The sequence below is a fragment of the Plectrocnemia conspersa genome, unplaced genomic scaffold (assembly GCF_051122295.1).
Source record: "Plectrocnemia conspersa isolate PC_06_02 unplaced genomic scaffold, ASM5112229v1 ptg000002l, whole genome shotgun sequence".
Classification (NCBI taxonomy): domain Eukaryota; kingdom Metazoa; phylum Arthropoda; class Insecta; order Trichoptera; family Polycentropodidae; genus Plectrocnemia; species Plectrocnemia conspersa.
The window spans coordinates 15,160,082-15,182,683 of record NW_028277166.1 but is presented as its reverse complement, the minus strand read 5'-3'; the positions used below and the strand labels follow the sequence as shown (position 1 = coordinate 15,182,683).

The 22,602-nt window shown below is 30.0% G+C and overlaps 1 protein-coding gene and 1 long non-coding RNA gene across 5 annotated transcripts in view; one reads left to right on the top strand and one right to left on the bottom strand.

The window, feature by feature from the left end:
* Window positions 1-22,602, top strand: part of LOC148237832 (uncharacterized) — a 444,404-nt gene that overhangs the window by 273,021 nt on the left and 148,781 nt on the right. The window lies entirely within an intron of this gene.
* LOC148237834 (uncharacterized) overlaps window positions 1-22,602 on the bottom strand; it is a 28,914-nt gene that overhangs the window by 4,457 nt on the left and 1,855 nt on the right. The window lies entirely within an intron of this gene.

The following is a 22,602-nucleotide window of genomic DNA, read 5'->3' as shown; positions in this document are numbered from 1 at the left end:
ATCATTTTTATTCAAAAAATATTGGCCTTAGCTTAAATAGATACCTAAAAATAATGCATACTTATATGTAGAGCAGGAGTTCCCAACCTTTTTGTATCCTAGAGCGCATTCTAAAATATCAGTAGGTCGGCGGGGACCACATTTTCTTCATGTGGGAAATGCACGAGAGACTTGATCTACAGATTTTATATCAACAAAACCAATTTTGCTTTAAAAAAGTATTGCTTATCATTTCGGCTATATTTTTGTCTTTTCTCTGTAAGGCTAAGTTTAAGAATTCAATATTTCCACGGTGTCTGTGAAAAAACTCAAATCCACCAGTCAGCAAGAGTCAGTTAGTTCATTATATTTTTCATTTTTATCGTTTATAAATGTTTTTATTTCTTCAATTAATCTCACAAATCTTGTAAGAACTTTACTTTTACTGAGCCAATGTACTTCAGTATGCAGAATGATATCATGTTCTTTTTCTTCAGTATCTTCTAACAGGGCCTTGAAAAGTCGGTGTTGCAATGGAGCTGCTCGAATAGAGTTGAATATTTTTGTTACTATTTTCATAACGTGTTCAAAGGGCAGCATTTTACAGCACAGAGCTTCCTGATGGATAATACAGTGGTAAGACATAAAGTTTAAAAATTATATATCTTTCTTGCAGTGGGGAATAAATCCTTTATTTTTACCAATCATTGCTGGTGCCCCATCGGTGGTTATCGCAGACAGCTTGTGCAAGGGCATATTTATCGACTTTGCGTATGTTCTGAATGTATTATAAATATCCTCACCCTTCGTCTGTCCTTTCATTGGTAATATTTGCAACAGATCCTCTTTTACTTTGAAGTTACTAAATACCATCCTCACCATAACTGCTGACTGTGCGGTGTCTGATATATCTGTTGACTCGTCGAATTGTAGCGAGAACCAGTCACATATTTCCAAGTCAGTCTTTAACTAAGTTTGCATATCTGTTGAAATTGCATGTATTCTTTTTGTGACGGTGTTATTTCACAACTATAAGTCTTGAATTGCTGACATAAACTCATGTTTGTTAGAAAATCCCTCAAAAAACAATTGGCACCAGTCAGAAATGCTTCTTTTAACATCTCACCATCTTGGAAAAGATTTTTCTTCTTTGCGAGCATGTGAGAAATTTTGAAAGAAGCAATAGTGGCTTTTTTAGAATGTTTTACATGTCTAATGAAAACAGTCTGTTGGGCGATTAGACTTGATTTTAGTTGATTTATTTTTTTCTTTCTTACTTCAGATTTGAGTGGATAATTCGTATCAAAAGCGAGTGGCGAGATACTTGCCCTTTCGCTCTCTCGCGTGTTAAGTGACGAGAGTAAGAGAGATAATGACATGGTGGTTCGCATACTGAGATAGAACAAGTAACTCGGTTCTATTTAATTTTTATTTCATTCATTATTATGATGGGCGGTACAATGTGGTCACAGGAGCAAACGATCTGTTTTTTAGAACTACTTTAGTCGAAGCCATGTATTTGGGACCCAAATAATAGAGGGCACAAAGACAAAAAAGGGTCCACGATGCCTGGGTGCTAGTCCAATTAACAAATAAAATTCCGGTAGAGGAATTAAAGAAAAAGAAAGATTCCCTTTTTGCCATTTGCCGTTTTGATTTTTTCGTGTTCAAAACACGCATATAGTTATAATACGCAAGAGCGCATAGGGCAGTGACAGCTGCCGTCTGTACGTCATCCATGCCGGAAAGCGCGCGCGTGTACGAAATTCCCGAGAGTGTGGAGCGCTACTCGAAGTCGGCGATCTCGGCCGACTTCAGTTGTAGTTTCGTTTCGGACAACTTCGAGAAAGTGTAGTGGAGGCATAACGTAAATAAAAATAATATAATTTTTTATTTAGTGTTTGTGAAAAAAATCTATTGCGGTCGAATAGTGGCGGGCGCACACAAATCGGTCTGCGGGCGCCATGGTGCCCGCGGGCACGGGGCTGGGAACCCCTGATGTAGAGAATCACGTTTCGTAAAAATATGATTTAACTGATGTCAATCAAAAACTATTTACCTTGATTAAACTAGCGTTTCAGACTCAAATATATGTTTCAATACATTACCGTATGATCATTACATAAGTTGTTTGTCTTAGGAAGTTGATTGACAAATATATTTTGTGCACAATGCAAAATTTGTAAATTCAAGATCATTGAAATTATGTAAAAAGTGCACTATCAATCTTTGCAAATGTCCAGTAAAAAGATTTTTAGTAAAATATTATTTATTGTGCAAAAGACAATTTAAAAAAAAAACATTTTGTAATTTTAGATTTTCATTGGTCTAATTTATTAATGGATGCTTGATTGTATTTGTAGTCCTTGCAAAGATTTATGTACGAAACTTAGTTTTTTAGCTTTAAAATTAAATTTGTCATTTTTAATTTAATATACCTGTTTATTAGATTTTTATCTCTAAAAATCGCAATTTTACCTTTAACTTTGATTAACCTTTGAATCACTACTTCACGAGTAAGCTAACACACTTTACACTACTATTTGAGTGAAAGTATTTAGCTTTTATATTTTTAAACAATTTTTTAAATATCTAGCTTTGTAAAGAACTGTTTTTGATGTAATTTATAACTCTTGTAAAATTTTTGTCAGGTTCCCCACTCATATTTCTTGACACAATAGCAGTAAAGCATACAGTGCGTCCAGTTAACTTCAAGTGCTTGATTTTTAATGAATGTTTAAAGAACTGCCTTATGTTTGGATATTAACTATAAATCTAATGCATTTATTCCACCGTATATTGTATCAATAAAAATGTCGATTTTATTAAAAAGTTCATAAGACATGAATTTCTAGAAATTCATTTGCAAACTGACATATGTACAGCTTATATTTTTTTGTATAATATTTTCTGTAACATATCGAATAAATGAAATAAAATATATCATCTACTTATATTGAAAATTTCGAAGAACACAGCCGAGAAATTGATCGCAAAGTTTAGATATATTATCAATTTTTTTTATGTACAATTTTTATAATACATCGCATATGAGAAAATAATAAATTTTAATTTTAGCGTCAATAATTTACTTTTTAATAAAAAATAACTGCATATTCACTAAATTAAAACTCAATTTAAATATATACGCACATGCAATATACGCTCGTGCTAACACAAAAAACACCCTACAATTTTTCAATATGTCGCCAAAACGCGTATTTTTTATTCATCCACCCCTCACTTTTCGGTGTAGGAGTATTATTAGAACCAAAAATTCAATTCGCTTTATCTAATACACGCCGGCGCGGCGTGGCAAATATTGATATTACGATTTCACCGTACCTTTTGATTACAAAAAAATCGATGCGAAATCCACCCTCTTGTAACTTTTAATATTATTATTTATATTTACCTATATTATCTGAAATATTGTTTTCAGTGATCATCGGACGATCAGTTATATATCAACAAGCAAAGTGTTAACAATGCATATATACGGTTTTTCGGGGTACGCTGATCCTGTGCTTTTTCTTGAATATTTGCCGAGAAATTTAATGCTTCCGTACGCTCAAAGATTATAAAAGGATCCTTGTTCAAATATTGCCGCCGGGTGTGGAGGGTTTTCTCAAAAAAAAAAGTAAAAAAACGAGGAAAACTTCATTCTGTATGCTGTGGTACATAGGAAACGTAGGGGTACACGCGTATTTGAACTCCCTTTTTATTTTCAATTTCGACGAAACATTCACGGACCGCGTATCATGTTAATGAAAAATATATTAAGTTCAAATTGGGTCGTTCCTAATACTTAATTACATATTTCGTGAACCTTTATTATGTCATTCTTTAGAGAAAGGAATAAAAATCGATCAATAAAATATTTATATAGGTTTCTACTTAGTATATTTATATAAATAACACTATAAACAACTTGAGCTTGATAATATATTTTTTTTATTGTAGTTAAACCTTTGACAGAGTAGATAAAAACTTGCTCAATGCATTGCACAATTGGGAAAAGAAGAAAAGTTAACCAGACTCGTATACATGGCAATGAAAGGCTCCGACGCTGCAGTTTCAATACGAGGCTGCATAACAGATTTCTTTGAGATTATTTGTTTTTTATTCTTATGCTCTAAGCTGTGATAAGAAAAATTATTCTCAAATACTATAAGCAGAAAACAAGGGACAGTATCTTAAAACGTTATTGTGAAAACATAATTTATAAAAGACTACTGCATGTGAAACAAGAAAGTATCTGCTGAAAAAGAACAGTATCTATCATCCGGGATAATGGTAGAAAGGATTAATAGTCTGAACTATCAATTTTTATTTGGTTTTAAAATATATATAATAATATATATTAACAATATAAATTAATATTATTTTTATTTAGTAAAAAGTCTGCTTTTCGTTTGCTTTTGAAAATCTTTTAATAATTTTCGAATGTCAGTAGGAATCTTTAGTCGAGTTTTTGTATTATTTTATTCGAATCCTCTTTGGTCAATGTAGTTTAGTAAAATTTCAACAGAAGTCAGTACCGTCTTGTGTCAGTATCATCTTTACTTATATTTTTAGTAAAACTTTTTTCTCTTCTGTTTGAGTAACATCATCATCCAAGCATTAAAACTCGTGATAATTTGAATCGCGATCAAACTACTCCTCGAACATTTTCAAAGTATAACAATTTTCTTATAAGTCTGCATATTTAAGATAAATCACTTACCTCAGACTCTTCGCAATTTAATATTATTTTCACGTTAATAGAACAATTGTTACTGGCTTTAGATTTAATCAAGATTGGCTATCATTTATAGAGCAGCCAATGTTGCCATTTTTTTCCAGATATTATTTCAGCAGTCAACTTCCTCGTCAAGAGTTTTGAGATGATTAGCACAGTAAAAGGGTTTTATCGATAATACAATACCTTGGTCCATAGGTTAAATTAAACTTGTAGCATTTGGTGGTAAAACAATGAAACCACAAGACAATCGTTTCGAGTTTGCAACAAATCGAGTACATTTGAGCAACTGAATAATAAATAATCTACATCTTTATGCAGAATTTTTATTATTAAGTTGAATAAAACTTTTTTTTTAACTGCCATATTAATTGAATTAATAAATAATGTAAATAGCAGAAGGCTCAGGTTGGACTCTAAATAAATCCCTTAAGGAGTAAAATGTTCATTCGATAATTGGCCGCCATAGGTTACATACTGTCGACGATCACTCAAATAATCATCCAAGCAACCTAGGTCTGGCCATTTATTTTATATTAATCGATGACAGACCTTGTCGAAAGCCTTCTCAAAAGCTGTATATACGACGTCTACTTGAATTCCCCCAGCAAAAAATTTTGTCACCATTTTAGTGAAAGACGTGGTTAGTACAGTAAAACAGTAAGACAGGCGGGACTGAACCTATGTACAATACATATTTAAAAAAAATATATTATATTTGGTATAACTATTTAAATTTGCTTTTTAAGCATGTATACATGCTTAATTTATTTATTTTGTATTTATTATTTTATATATTTATTATTATTTTATATATGTATTAATTAAGAAAATTATATATTTAATTAATACAAATAAATATAACGCGAACATTTTTATACTACAAAAATTTAATATTTTAGATTATATTATCAGATTGTAAATCTATATATTTTAATTTTAGTCTTTCGTTATCTATGATTTTAGTAGTAAATATAAAAAATATGAAAACGCTCCACATCCTTCGATTTTTTTAATAAATTCAATACAAAATATCTAAAAATATTATATTGAAAGATTGTTTTCTCGCGGAAGATTTGCATAAATAAATAAATATTTATGTATAATATTTTTTATACACGTTTTATTCTACAGTACGGTTTCTGAAAGAGAAAAAGAGCTTTTTGTATTTTTTTTGTATTAAAAAGGACCAACCATTTCTCGCAATTTAAATAAGCAATTGAATTGCATCATATGTTTCATTTATCTTTGTTTTTAATAATAAGCATTCATTTTCATGAAATCAAACTCAATTGTAGCTTTTAAAATGTACACAAAGCACAATTATTAAACTACTAAAGTTACCAGAACCCAAAACTAACAACGTAACTTTGAATATGTCGTTTGAAACAATAATAGTAATATATCGAACTTCCGGAATAAGAAAGGGTTAACATCAACATATTTTTAATTACAAAACTTAAGTACTTATCATCTAACCACTCAACCCGTAAAATGCTACTGTTTTTCACAAAATATTTAATCCACTATGGTTTAATAACACTGAAAATTCGCATCCTACTGTTTCATGAATATTCATGAAAAAAACACCATCGTGCCTGTGAATTGATGTCGATAAATGGTCAGGTATCAAGCGCTTATCAATCATGAACGGTCCATTGATTTTCCGGTACCGTGAAAACTCACAGTGAAAGCTCACAGCGAACGACCGGTGTTAGAGGCGCCCTAAATTTATGACATCTCAAAGACGCCCATTAATCAATTCCTTTAACCAAATAGTGTCATCCTTCAAATATGTACGTACAACGGTTAAATTTATGCTGTGTACGGTATGACTCAAAATATTCATATTTCTTTCTTAAAAATCTGAATACAGCTTTTCTTATCGATAATATATCATGCGTGTTCTTAAGAAATTATATATTGCAGCATATTTAGTTTGGAGATACTACATTATTATATATAGCATTACAAAAAGATCCGCTTCAAAGACATTTTGTCATTCGAAGTTAAAGCTTTAAAAATTCACTACTTTTTTTAAGATATACCTACTTAATCACAAACATTTTTCGAACTCAATGAATTAGCAAATGAATATAACTAAATACGGTAACCAAATTTGTGTTTATTCAAACTATGCTTAATTGGCACAAAATAATCAGTTGACGTAAATTGTGAATTGTTTTGTATAGTGTAGATACACAACCTCGTTTACGGCTATTTAATATTCCCCTAAACGTTCAAGGCACCATAAGCATTCATCCTTGTGCCACCCCCACGAACCCAATATGCACATTTTGATCGTATCATAGTACAAATTTACATATTGTGTTACATGAATTTAACAGGTCATATTAAATGTACACATACGACCCTAATTGTTTTTCCTATATACGCACATATAAATACAAGGTTTGACCGTGCTCTGATTTATATCAATTAAATTACAATGGTCACTCAATACATACATATATTAAAGTTAAAATTCCGTAACACTAAGTCTTATAAAGTGAAAATATATACACAGATAATAGAGCACTTGAAATATGTTAAATTAAATACAAGGTATATATTTATTATTGATTATCGAAATATTTTTTTAAGGTTTCACAAGATTAGATAGCTGTATCGTAAGCGTACATAGATAAACGCTTATTTTTTAATTTTGAGATGTCTTTAGTAAACAAGATAAAGATAAGAAGAACTCTAGATGGAATTTTACTCGGTATCAAGTATTTATTATTTAGTGAAATAACATTAACTTTTCAGATATGAATATAGTCGGGAGTCTTGTATTTGTATTTATATAAATCAAACCAATCTGTGTTGAATACTTTTTCTATATTTAACATTAAATGACCGGTACTCTTTTTTTTTAATAAAACTAGCGCATATTTTATCCTTCAAACAATTAAATATATATGTGTTGTTAATTGTTTTTCACGGAAGCCTAACTATTCGTCAATAATTTTATTCCCCAAAGATTATTTTAAATAATCTTTCGGTAATGAATTTATTTGCAAAAAATAATCCTTATGCATAATTTTTAGATATTCATTAAGTTTTTTTGTTGGAAGAATTTTAGCGGTTCTCCAAATGGTTGGGAAATACCCAAAAGATAGGCAGGTTGTAAAGATTGTTGTTAAGTAATGAATACAAATTCCAGAAAGATGTTTAATTAACGTATAATTAAATCTATCAATTCCTATACTTTTTTTAATTTTCAAGTTTATAATGATAATAAAAATTTTCGTGAGCTAATGCTGTGAAATGAATTCTGATATTTTTATTGATCAAGTGATCAATAAGAAAAATAAAAATAAACTAAGAACGAATTAATTATATATAGTTTTAGAGTGTGTACAATTTTTGGTGAATTTGTAGAAAAGCATCAGCTAACATCTCTACCTTGCCCTGATCCGATTCGGCGAGGATATTTCTTATTTTTAAGTAACTTAGTTACATTAAATTATAAATTATTTTTTGGTTGTAGATTTTTAAATTTCAAATACGTTGCGTTTCTAATTCTCTGAATTTTATTAGTTTTATATTAGTTTTAGTTTTTTATTGCAGAAATTTAATTTTTTGCTACTGCTTTCTTATTTTATTTGATTGTTAAATAATGAATATCATCGTCGATTATTTTATTGTTTGCTGAGATATAGTTCTTATGCTTAACCACTTACAGGACTCTACTATAAACGATAATTTTATGGATAACCTCAACTTTCAGTGTCAAAACATTAAAAAAAAACATATCTGAAAATTACTTTTAGCTAATGCGATATCTAAAATTTCCAAAGCCATAAGGGAAGTTTGAAATAGTATCTATGTCACGTAATTATCTAAGAAGTGTCGTCCCAGACTGTTGAGGTCACTGGTAAAAATCACTGAATTTTCAAGTCCAAACACTGCATCGAGATCGCAACGGGTTATTATAAGATCCTAAAATTATTTAAATCACTACGATTATCACGTATTTAATTCACTACTTGATATTAACCAAGAACACACCTATCTAACATAATTTTAAAGCTTAACAAAGAATCATAAGACCCATTATTAACAAGAATAACATCCATTGAAAACGCGTGAGCAAACAAATCGCTTATTCTTTAGAAAATTTGACTTTACCTCAGACGCAAGCACCGGATTCGACCGTTTTATGAATTTATATATTAATCCCTAAACAAGGCTTTTTCGCCTCGGAAAATTTGATAATGCCAAAGTGATTTAAGGAATTTCACAACACTTTGGGCATCGCTTACAAATTGTATAAGTTCCGGTTACATAAAGCGAATTTTGTTTAAATATTTCATTAAAACAGCTCCGACTCGAATTGGATTGGATTACGCTGAGCACAATAAAAAAAAATCGATACAGTAGTTCGTTCGGCGCCGGCGGTTATCTTAACTTCGTTCCGTTTCTTCATTCTAAGTATGCAAATTCATTCACATGTTGTTAATTACGGCAATCGTTATGATGTGAAACGATAAGTAGCCATATTCTTTAGCTTTCATAAGCATACATAGCGTGATTGTGCGATTTCACGTGCAACAATTAGATGCGGAAAGGTAGACGCATGTTTGAGTTTCTTGCTGAAATTGCATGTCAGCATACGTTGAAGCATAATTCATATTTAACGAGCGCCTTTCCGCAAATAAACCGCCTGAGACTTGTGTAAATTGTGTTGCAATATCAAACGTTTCATAATGTATTAACATATTTAGGCCATCATTAGTTTATACAGATTTGGGTCTATTGCCCGATACACGAACAAATTAGAATGTAACATATTCATATTATGCAGCGTTTTGAATAATATATTTTACACCTAACTTCAACAGTATTGATAATTTAAAAAAATCAATGTCAAAGGAAGGTATTATAAGTATATATATAAAAAAAGCTTTATTGAGATTAAATAAAATACAAAATTAAAATTGGGATACTTCAACAAAAAGTCAAAGAGCAGTAACAAAACGATTTATAGACAGCTAAAAAATCAATGCTGCAATATTTTTATGATATTTCTGATTTTCTGTATAATGTTTAATTACTCTATACATAAAAAATAACATTCTTATAAATTATTTTAATTTAAAAAATAGATTTTATATGTGTATGTGTGTTGTGCGTTTGAATGAACCCGTTTAACGATGCTGAAAATTTGCATTGTTCGCCATATCGGACCCCAATTTCGTATCCACAATTGAAATTATTTTTTCGCACGAGAAATCTTGAATTAAGATATTATTCATCAATTTCAATATGCCGGTCCTTCTTTCACATTGCCAAATTCAATTAAGGATTTAACAAAAAATATACGAACAATATAAATCTGTTAAATAACGTTGAATGAATTTCGCATTATACTTCTCTCTATATGGTTTGGTATTAAATATCATGATACGAAAAATTTGCGGATGAAATTGGACGTATGCAAATATATGAATGTTCGCTGTGTAAAGTGATTAAATATTTTATATATTAATTGTAATTGAACGTAAACTGAGTATGAGTTTTTATATTATAGGTGTACAATACATATAATAATTTACTTGGATAGCAGAACTAATAGAAAAAACTTTTAATGGAAAAATCCTTTGTTGCATTTCTCTCTTGTATTTTTTTCCGTTAGGGAGTAATAAATTTCCGAGCAACACACTTCAATTTGATAATATTTCCATTAAAAGATCTGTTTCTATCGAAGAAAGCTTGCAGATTTATAGGGAAACACTCAAACGGTAACCATTACGTGCTTTCTACGTATTATAGAATGTTTGAGCTTTACACTGTTATATTAATATTTAGTATAAACAATAGTATCGTATTGTGAACATATATTAAAACATATAATACATACTTTTACTTAATATCTCATACATTTTTATTTTATTAAGTAATTACATATATTTATATATTAAATATGGTTATATATTAGTATTATTAGTTGTTTAAAAAAATTATGCTTGAAATCAAATATGTTCTAAGTAAAAAAGTTACAGTCAAAAAAGCTTAAAACTACTTACACAATAATTTAATTATTATTTGTTATTCTGTAAATATACATATGTATATAAATTTAATTTAGTGCTATTTGTATTTGTATATTATTTAGAGCAAGTATTGTATACTATGTACGCAGTTTTCTTTATTGTAATATATATTTTAAAAGACTTACAACATATTTAAGTGATAAAATATAATAAAATGTTGCTGCATATACATTAAAAATAGAAAATTATAAAACCGTGATATATATTCATTGATTTAAAGAGAAAAGATGTATAATGTTAATAAAAAGAAACGTAGAATAAATATACTAATAAAAATGTATATCGAATGTTTCTCCCCAAGGATCGATGTTGATTTCATTATTATTTATAATATACATATAAATTGAAAATGCAAAAAAATACTATTTTATTTAAAGACAAAATTTTAAAATAAATAAATGATTATTATTTTTATCTATAAATAATTTTTAGTAAAATTGTTTAATAATAATGTTCAAATTGTTACGACTACTGTATTTTTTTATCATAAAAATTGAATATGCTATTAGTTTATATTTTTAAATACAAAATATATTGTATAATAATTTAAAAAAATATAGAAACAATGATTTTTAAAAATATGACAGATTTTCTAATTGTAAAATTAAACTTAAATGATTCGTATGGTAGATGTTTTTATTTCTTTATTATATTATACATTTTACAGTGTACATTTAAAATACATTTTACTGGTATTTAAGTAAAATCATATTCAACTATATTTTCACAGGTAAATATATATTTCAACTAGTGAAACTGATAAGTGCTAATGAAATTATATACTGCTCTAAAATGTCTATAAAACTCAATTTGATAGCTTAAAAATTTTCATATGTTGCTTTAACCTAAACCTAATATAAACAAATCAATAAAACCTAGCTTGAACTAATGAAAGTTTTAAAGATAACTATATTTTTTATTAGAGTTAATTAGTTTAAAATATTTTAGTATTTCGTCAACCGATCTGACGTTATATTTTTGATGTTATACCATGAATTTCTAATAATATATTGTAGAAATACGCTTTTACTGATGTTGTTAATGACTTTAGGTGGTTGACCTCGCGGCCAATGAGACTCTTATGTGAATCTAGATGTACTTTTTATTAAGTGATATTTACATGTGACAAATGCACGATTAACGGCGTGACCTTTCTTGCAACTGCGGTGAAGGTGACGCAGGTGGTGATGGTCGTAGATGATGCTCCGAGCTCTTGTGGCTGCGTGCGGCGAGTGTCAGGTGTGACTCTTCGAGCAGCTGGTAGTTCAGGAGTTCCAGGAATGGTCTGTCGATGAGGGCACGTGGCTGGTTCCTCCGGATGGCTGCTGGTAGATCGCCTGCGTTGCTGGCTCTCTGCCCGTCTCGTGGGGTGCCTCCGACCGTCTGCCTCCCTGCTATCTCCGGCCGTCTGCCATCGGAGTCCGGACTTATATCCTTTAGGGGTTGCAAGCTTACTGGCCAATCGCGATTGTACATCGATCTCCTAGTCAATCGCTGCAGTCGCTTCGTAGAACTCGAGAAATCGGATGTGCCTTTTCGAAAGTGAGTTTTTGCTTGTCCAGACTTTCGAATTCTTCTGATAGGGTTCGCAATGTGGTGATTTATTGGGTCCATTTTGTCACAAAGGGATTCTCTTAACGACTCGTGTTGTCTCATTGTTAATGCATGAACGTTTCTGGTCACGGTCATTAACAGTGAGACAATTGCCCTTTTTGTATGTGGACTTATTTGTGTAGTCGCCACAAATTGTTATAAATTGTTCAATACATTTTAACCGACAGAGTCAGTTAAAATATTAATATTAATGAAAATATAACTAAAATCAACCGAATTAAAACAGGAGCAAATATTTTCATGCCACTATCTCTTCTAAATGAACATGGCAGTAATGTAAATTGGAAAACAAGCGTTAAATACCTGGACTTACTTCTGACTCCAAACTTAAATTTAATCAACATATTGTTACTTCATTCTAGAAGTATTCTAGCCATTGCGGCCTTTAGACTAATATTTGAAAGAAAGAGCGCGCTTAGTGTGAAGTAGAATCAGTATTGATATGTATTTCATTAAAAATAAAGTTACTGATATATTATTAATAAGTCTGGAGGAACTTAACGCAGGAACGGGAGAAGACGAAGACTTATCTTGGGTTGTCAAGCCAATAGTGATGATGTTTGCAGTTTGTGTAAAATGTATACTTATTGCCTCACAAAGTATTCTTTCCACTTCTGTTTTAAATAATTATACATATTGGGTATGTCTGCACATATCATAAGTATATATGCTTAGATAAATACAGCAGAACCTTAATATATTTTTTCCGTCGAAAACAAGGATAAAATTCGTTATAATGGGGGCGTAATAAATTAATTTTAATATCGCGCAAAGGAAAAAACAAGTCGTTTTTTATATTAAAAAAAATATCATTCAAAAAAATGATAATAACGAAAATCGCCCGTTGTCGTTTCTTTTTGCTACAAAAATAAGAAACATGGCGATTAAATACATGCACGCTAATTAAAAATCGTTTTATAATGAGATCGATGCGAAAACAGAGAGCTTTCATTTGGCGGATGATAGAATGTGGTTAATTTTGCCGACTTCTCCACCCGTTATAACGGGGAAAGCTAATAAATACTTATAAAACCTAATTTCGGATGAAAAATAACGACTTTCACATTGTAGGCAACGTTTATTAGTGGTTTCCCGGCTGTAAATTTTACATTAATGTCGGCAATAAAATACCGTGGCCGTCCAAAGAATTAGTATTCGCGCTGTATTAATATTAAATTAAATTAATATCATCGAGGAACTAATTTTTTTATAATTTGTAATTTTTATATGAAAGTTTGTTATATATCTTATATTTTTCTATAATATAATAAAATTAATAAGCTACCTACAAGAGTAGGAATTTTATTTCTTTTCGCATAGAGAGATAATGTATTAGCTGAAAAATTGCTACCAACAAATCTCGATTAAAACCTGTAATAGTTTTTTTTTATTATATCCTGCAACATTAATTTTATATCTAAGCTAAGAACAATACATCAACTACTTTTTTTTCTTGAAAATTATAATTGTAATTCTTGAAAAGGTAATGAAAAGATATAATTTTTAATATATGTGTATTTCTGTCATCAATATTATTTTAATTATATTATTTCTCTATAAAAATATAGTACATTTATTGTATTAAAATTATTAACCAGCTCTTCTTTATCCATGTTATTAAATTTAAATGTATTGATATAAATTTTATTTCATACCAAGATTCCAGGAAATATCGAGATGAAGACTAATTTCATTCCGGAGTCTCGAGATAAGCTAAAGGAAGATCAGAAACCATAATGTCGTTTAACATGTACTGATAATGTTTCTACGTTGTGATTTTAATCAATTTTTACAATAAGCGTAAAAAGTTTTGTCTTATTTTTTTTTTAGATGATAGTTAACTTACTATATAACAGCAGTAGTTACATAGTAAATCTAGTTCAATTTTGCTAGTATATATAAGTTAATATTATTTCTTGGAGTGCTTTTATCAGAACATTAACAAATTATTATATAGTCGATGGATTATTTAATGTTCTTACTACTGCATCTCTCTTATTATGGAAAAACCTTTTAGCGAATATTAAAAATATATAATAAAGCAGTGATCAAAGCATTGCAATAAATTAATGCCGATCTGTGTCAATTTATTTCTCCCATCAAACAACAAATAATAACACTTTATGCTCCAGCAATGATTACGTGTTAAACTTTTCCTTCTCTGACACTAGAAATAAAACATACTATAGTTAGATGCACACCTAGAAAAAATTAAAGTAAGAGAAACTTAATCTCATACATGGTTGAAATTTAAAACGTAAGGTAGGATCTTAACCAGCAACTTTTACTAAATAAATAACTACATATGCACTTCTTGACTTCGTTGAGAATACTACATTTATAATAAATATAAAACCATTTTTTTTTTTATTATTTTTTGCTTTTTGTATAAATTTACGAACGTTTAGAATGGAAAGAACCATTTTTGTCTGAGTTGTACTGCCACAAATCAAAAAATAGGTGCATTGTTTAAAAAATAAGTCTGTCTTATAACAGTAGTAAACTACTGTTCATCGCTTTTGAGGATTTTGTAAGTTTTTATATTTGTTCTGTTTTGAAAACGCAAAGTGGTCCAGGCATAAAAACGTTTCATCGATAGTTCTTAATTCTTCGATAGATATTACTCTCAGTAAGTGAATCTATTTTTATAATTATGTTTCAGCAAGATATTTTGACTATTTGCAATCAATACACTTACAAAAAAAAATTTAAACCAATTGTAAAGATTTGTTGTATTATTCATTGCACTATATAGAGTAATATTTTTTACTATAAGACCTAAATAGTAGACACCATTGAGGTGAGGTGTTGGCGTTCAATTCTATAGTAGTCCAGTCAAATAAGGCGAAATAAAGGCTAAACCTCGGAATGAAAAATAACAAGCTGAAATTTTGCACAGACCTTCGTTTTGATGTTCTAAGGACAGGGTGAAAAGTCTCATAAAATATCGTGTCTGATAATCAAGATATCAAAGGTCAAAGGTCACAAAATTTGTTTTTTTGCAAATATCTCGCGTTTTATGCGTCGCACGTCATTAGATGCTTTGCAAAACTTGTAAAACATAAAATTTTCTACAAGTTTGGTTACAATATTTGTTTTGTATCATTAACCGTTTTTGAGATATAGCGTGAAGAGTGGGAGGCGTACATCCGTTTATAGAATCCAGCGAGTATTTCTACCTGCTTAACTTGGTATAAGCTTTGAAAAAGTAAACAATCGTGAAAAAAGTGGTCTCGGCAAGTCGTTTGAACCATAATTTTATTACTTTCTTCATTGTATTATTAGGAATTATGAATGAAATATTGCTCGACTAGAAATTTGTGCGAAAAAATTGAAAGAGTTGAGAGATGTCCTTACGGAGTATGTACCAGATGATAAGAAGATCATTTCCAAATTAAGAGAAAAATATTTAACTGACATTATAATTACAACGAAGATTGGATCATTCCCTATTTTTTCTTTTCGCGATGCTCAAGCTTAAATTTTATCCATAGCTTGGTATGAAAATAAAAAAGGCACTTCGGAAGAAGAACACTTGCGCGTAGTGGAAGCTGCTACGGCGATTATTAGAGAAGATATTCGATCTTCTGTTGTTGAGACCAAGTCCTATCCGCCCCCGAGTAAAATATTAATGAAGAAATTCCGAAAACTTTATTACATTTTCTGCAAGAAATTATTATAAAGAACAGAAAAGGAAAGACGGGGCATTTTAAAACGAAGTACACAGCTATAAGTCATGCTATAATGACTTCCATTCGAAAACGGTCCTTTTCTTCGCAGTTATTAATAGGCCTATCTGTATTTCTTTATAGAAGAAATACAGATTTTGTCAAGTTTAGGTTTTTTCGCTTCATATAGTGATACTGTAAAATGTTAAATTTCAGCTGTTTATCACCCACAGCCTCGTAATCAACCATCAGAGTCAAGTGCCTTAGTACAGTATGCAGCGGATAATGCAGAAAAATATTTATACTCTTGATGGCTATAATAATGTTTATATAATGGGAATGATAAAAATAATAACTCCAAAATCTGAAGTTATATCCGATGACCGCATAAAGAAATTTACATCAAAACCAAGTGCAAAGGAGTTAGCAGCACTATCACATATACCCCTTCTAGTGTATGAAAATCATGTCGTACCCGGATTGAGCAAGAGATTCAAGTTCAAAAGTTTAATGATGTAGAACTAACCGAACAAATATTTAATGTAGTTGATTTGTTGTGGATGTACGGAAAGTGGAAAAATATCTCACCGTTGCCAGGGTGGAATGGATTTATTGAACAACTTACAAAAAACAATGAGAACTTTGTAACTTCTCGGATTCTGTTTCTTACTTTTATTTATCATCCTGCGAGTAATATGGACACAATTTACACCACATTACAGTGTGCTATAAACACTGCCAAGAAACATGAACAAAGAACATGCTTAATAACTTTTGATCAGCCGTTGTACATACAAGCACGTGAAATCGTAGCAGCTTCAGATGCTAACTCAGACTTGTCCAGAGTAGTTGTGAAACTAGGCTTTCATATGCTTATGTCTTTTATTGGATTCATAGGGTATATAATGAATGGAAGCGGAATCAATGAAGCTCCCAGTACAATTTATGCTTCGAATTCTGTCGACAAAATGTTGGATGGTCACGCTTTTGCAAGAAGTATCCAAGGCCATACGCTATTACTTTTTGCATTATCGATGATGATTTTTGAAGATATGGAGATTGAAAGTTATAATGCTTTAGATGAGTTCATTCAGCAGATAACAATTTGCGATGTTTCCTATGAAACTGTGGAAGAATGTGCAGGTAACTCTGGCTCCGTAGTTTACATAGCGTTATCCTATAAACGGATGCGCGCTTCCCACTCCCCGCGCTATATCTCGAAAACCATTAACCATACGAAGAAATAATTTACAACAAACTTGTAGAAAATTTTATTTTCTATAAGTTTTGTGAAACATCTAATGACATGCGGCGCAAAGGAGGCGAGATATTTGCAAAAAAAACAATTTTATGACCTTTGACCTTTAATATCTTGATCAGCAGACACGATATCATATGAGACTTTTCACCCTATCTTTAGAACGTCAAAACATAGGTGTGTGCAAAATTTCAGCTTGTTATCTTTCATTCCGAGGTTAAACCCTTATTTGACTGGACTAATAGGTCTTTTCGAGTGCGAGATGCACTAACAACTCTATTCTTTAACAACTAGACATTGAAGAACGGTTCCTAACAATATATTATAAAATCTTTTAAACTATCTAGACGGAAACTGAACCTGTTCAGATGCGTTGAGAAGAAAAGTTAAAGAAATGTCTCTCGAAAGAGCAATAAACTGGTTAGATTTTGTATGCCATTCTTAACCTAAATAATAATACTATTCAATACATGAGAAACAGCAATTTGATATGCGTTAATGTTTAACACCCATATATTGTACATTAATAAACTAGTTATAACCCATGTCGAATAAATTTACAATGGAATAGAGATAATAGCCAGACTGTCTATAAATAATTGCGGATATATATGTATATATATATAGTTTACAATATATTTAATGCGGCATTATATTTGCCAAAGCGTAACAGTAATAATATAGAAACATCTACTTTAATTTGACGATCATGTTTACTCAACATTAAAATTGACCCGAACGACAGTACTTTTCCAACGTGTTTCTTAATTAGCGCTACTAAATGCAAATTTTTGTCATTTGCCCCCGTGTCCGGGATTGTTTTAGCATTTTACTACCCTTTTAAAGTCCAATTCATTCAGAACATCATTATTCTTATTCGAAATTTACGAGGCTTCACAGGGTCCATCCGGTTAACTCGGTCACGCTTGTTTTATGGCCCTTGTTTTTCCACTTGTATGGATAGATGTGTTTATGTACGCATATTTTTTCTGTATACTTGACTCTCTTGAAGGCGACTCTCCATAAAACGTTTTATTTATTTTTTAATTTAATTTTCATTACATTTTGATTGAAAAGCGTCGATGCGATTTGAATATAAATGCGGTGTTTTGCAAGTCGTGAATATTAACTTCTCCCTTTCTCTACTTGCCGATGAAGAAGAGAATCTAATTTGGGAGATTGTTGTCTTAAATTTTTAAAGTAAATAATTATGATAGATTTTTCGGTTCAAGTTTCCATAGAATTAATTTGAAGAGGTATCTTTAAATTTGGGCAAAGTAACATATGGGTAATGAGTCGAGGAGAGTCTTGGTATTTCTTGCTCTTTTGGAGACGGGCCAAAGAGGTGAAATTATTTCAATGAGGTTAACAGGGGTTTTCCTTCTGTTGTTCAAAATGAACGTACGTAAATAAGCAAACTCGCTGAATAGCAATTGTGGGTCTATTATAAATATTTATTGTAGTTTTAGGCTTAAATTAAATCCATTTTTTTATTTTACAATAAATAATAAAATATATTCATATTCTGTTTAAATAAAAAAAATATCAACGATTGCAACATCAAAAACATTTAATTAATGGTTAGAAAAAGATGACAAAAAAGATGAATTAAAGATCATAAAATTGTTAAGTTAAAATCTACTACATGTAACATTTTTATTTTTTTTCCGTCCAAAAAATATTATGCAATGTATATATTTTAAAAAAGCTCATTTTGCATCAAAAGTAAAAATTATAAATTTCTATGCTCTTGCTAATATTGTAGATCATAAATAAATATTTATCGTAACAAAATAACTTATTAATTATATACTTATTATTGCAACAAAAAATATGAACCTAAAATAGAGCGTGGTTTTAGAACGCAATATTAAAATATTCAGTGCAAAAACACCGTAAATCTGTCTGAAAAATTATGTAAAGTTTTGAAATTAAATCTCAAAGACGAATTGATGCATACCTTACAGATTGCTAATTTAAAGTATTTCGTGTAGTACTTTCTAATAACAGTTTAAAATCTCCCTATTTGTATTATAGTTAATTTTCTCATAAATAAAAGGTACAAGCTTTAGCCTTAAAAGTATTACCACATTTATCTGATAATTGTATTTTAGCGTGCCGGCAATTATATTTGGCAAATACACTAAAGTAAGGTAAATTTTAGAATAATCGTAGTATATATCAACTTTAAAGCTTTGTCGTACTTAATATAATAAAAGCAGCTTGGTACAAAACTAAGTTATTTATTACTAAATATAAAGTAGTTAAATTACACCTATTTAAATTAGGTCAACACTGGTAATTTGTTACTAAAATAATTGCTGCAATATCAAGATTGAAATCTGTGTTAACTTGTTTTTAAATAATTTATGTGAACTATTCAATATTTTTATAGCAAAGTTATATGTGCATACATACATACAAAATAAAATTAATAATTATAAAAAATACAAATATCATAAAAATATATGTATTTAATGCATGTAGCGAGAAATAGTTTTGTTAATTTTCTTTTTAATTAAAATTAGAAACGCTCGAAGTTTTTACCGTGAACTTTTGTTACTGGGTTTCAGCAACAAAATCCGATATAAAATGATGCCATAAAAAGTTTATATATTTACAATATGTTTTTGATTAATTATGCCTGAATTTATTCAGTCACAATCTTATTTGAAATTTCGTGTAGAATATATACAAATTAGTTTAATACCCGTACTGCCGACTTGACCATTTCGGTAACTGTTTTGAACAAACAAAAACTTTTAACATATAAAAACGTTCAATAAAGTAAAAAGGTTCAGGTTGTAAAACAAAATTTTAATCTTGATTAGGAAGTATTTAATTGCCTGCGTATAAATATAATATATTCCGTAAGTTGCTATATTGCTGCTGAAACTACATCATTGCCGAGAGAAAATAACCAGTGTTTTAATTTTTGTTGGTAAACCAACATCACTCAATACAAGTTAAATTGTTAACAAATCTAAAAAATATAAAATAATTAACAATCGGTTTTACGAACTCTTATTTTTTTAACAACTGGTTCGCAAGAACCGTTTAAACCACCTATTTATCAGCTTCAACTTTAGCAAGAAATCGACAGTGTTAATAAGGAAAAAGACTTTAATGTCTTGAGATATCAGAAATTTCAGTAAAATACGTATTATAATACTAATATTTACTACACTATCGGTATCAAGAGAAGTGATAAATGTAGAATGAAAAAAGGTTAATAATGAATAAAATATCACTACCACTAGTCTCATAGGCAATTCGAAAGGATAGATGAAAATGTCACCACAAACTAATAGCAAAACTGATGTGACTATCAAGGAGAAGATCAAGAACAATATTTCCAGATCATTTACTAATTTAAATTTACGGAATTTTTAAATTTAGTGTTCTTTGTAGCCCGCAACTATGAAAAATCTCGGCGAATTGTCGACACCACATCTTAACAACATCAAAAAATTATATTGAGATTACAACAAACTTTAACTTAATGCTCTTAGAAAAAAAATTCAATTTCTATTTCCGCTTGTAGAGATAGCTAAGATTTTTTCCTTAATCTTTTCTTATAAGGATTATTTGAAAACGCTGTAAATTAATAAATTGTGTAGAATGAAATCATCGATAAATTATTGAAGTAGCAGGCGCTCCGCTTAACGAAGCCGAGCATTATAGCCGCATTCTAAAAATTAAAAATGATATTCTATAAAATCTATATTAAGCTGTTTTTGGATCGCTTAACATCCAACATGAATAATAAGCGACTCCTCTCACACATCTACTATCCAACGACCGTAACGTTAATATTTTTTCGTTATTTCCGTATCCGTCACACGTGTTTGTCTTCTTCCCCGAAATAGATAGACGTGCAACCCACTCTCATAAGGAGCGCGGGCAATTAGCCCAAACTTTACTTGCCCGATGTGAACCTGTTAAATTATTTAACGGCGGCCCTCTGTCTCTCGATCGCCGGACCGCCGCCATTAGCGCGGTCTCATTAGCCCGAGTGGCCGCCATTTTGTCACGCGTCGCAATTTTAAATTGAATCAAACATGGCACTCGGCGCACCATAACGTGATTGAGCGTTGATTAAATCGAACTTGTCGGAGGGGTGCGATATTTTTTAATTAAACCGATATTCAATTTTTTGACATATTAAATCCTTCCAGGCCGTTCGAAAACGCCTGATGAATTTCATGGTACTTTCTCTCATATTATCAAAACCTAATAAAACTTTTTATTGACTCGATAGTATTAGTATTTTATTTACCTAATAATAGAAACCAAATCATTGTTTCTCAAAAATTTACTATGAAACAAGGTTATGGTAATTCCTTTTGTTTTAAACGATTTTATACTATCATATCATCAGTGAAAATTAAATACACTTTTTTTTTCTATATTTGTGACAAATTTTAAGATAGATATATGTGTATCGATGACATCAAAGGCATAATTAACAATTATGATGTAAAAGATCTTAATGAATAAAAAAAATATCTGTACGACTTGATTTAAAATTATACTTTGAACAACTAGATAAATACTATAGTGTGCATAATATATAGATATTGTACTTAAAAGTACTGGTATTTAGAATTAAAAAAATATTTAAATTTTACAAAAAAAAAGATTCAAGACAAATTAAATTAAGTACAATGTAATAAGATGTATAAAGATAAAATTAGAATTTCAAAACTTTTCTACCCTTATTATATACCTATAAAATATTATTTATCTGTATACCAAAACAATGAATGCCATTCCATAAAAATACACATTTCTCTGAAGAGTTTAGATGTATTTTTAAAATACAGCAACATTTATGACATTACCCGAAGATGAGTGTAGTTCAATATTATGCATATATCAATGGTGTAAATTAATGATTAACGCCTGAAAAGCCTGGTCCCTAATTTATATCGTAACTGGAAAATCAGAATTAGTTATTTTTAAAATATTAATACCGATCGATCATCGCAGATTAAGCTTTTCTAATCTCACGGGTGAATGATGGTTAATTAAAATCGATCTAGGTCGTGAATAAATAGTAATGTTTATGTATAAAAGAGAAAAATCTAGGTTTAAGAATATTACACACAATAATGAATTAAAATAATATCTATTTATAATTTATGATTAAAAATAATTTCTTAATTATCAAATGCTTGACTGGCAATTGAAATTGTATTTTACTCAACAGTCATGTTGGAGCTTTTCATTAAAAACCGAAGTTACAACTTTAATATCCCTACTCTTAATCTGGCTATTACC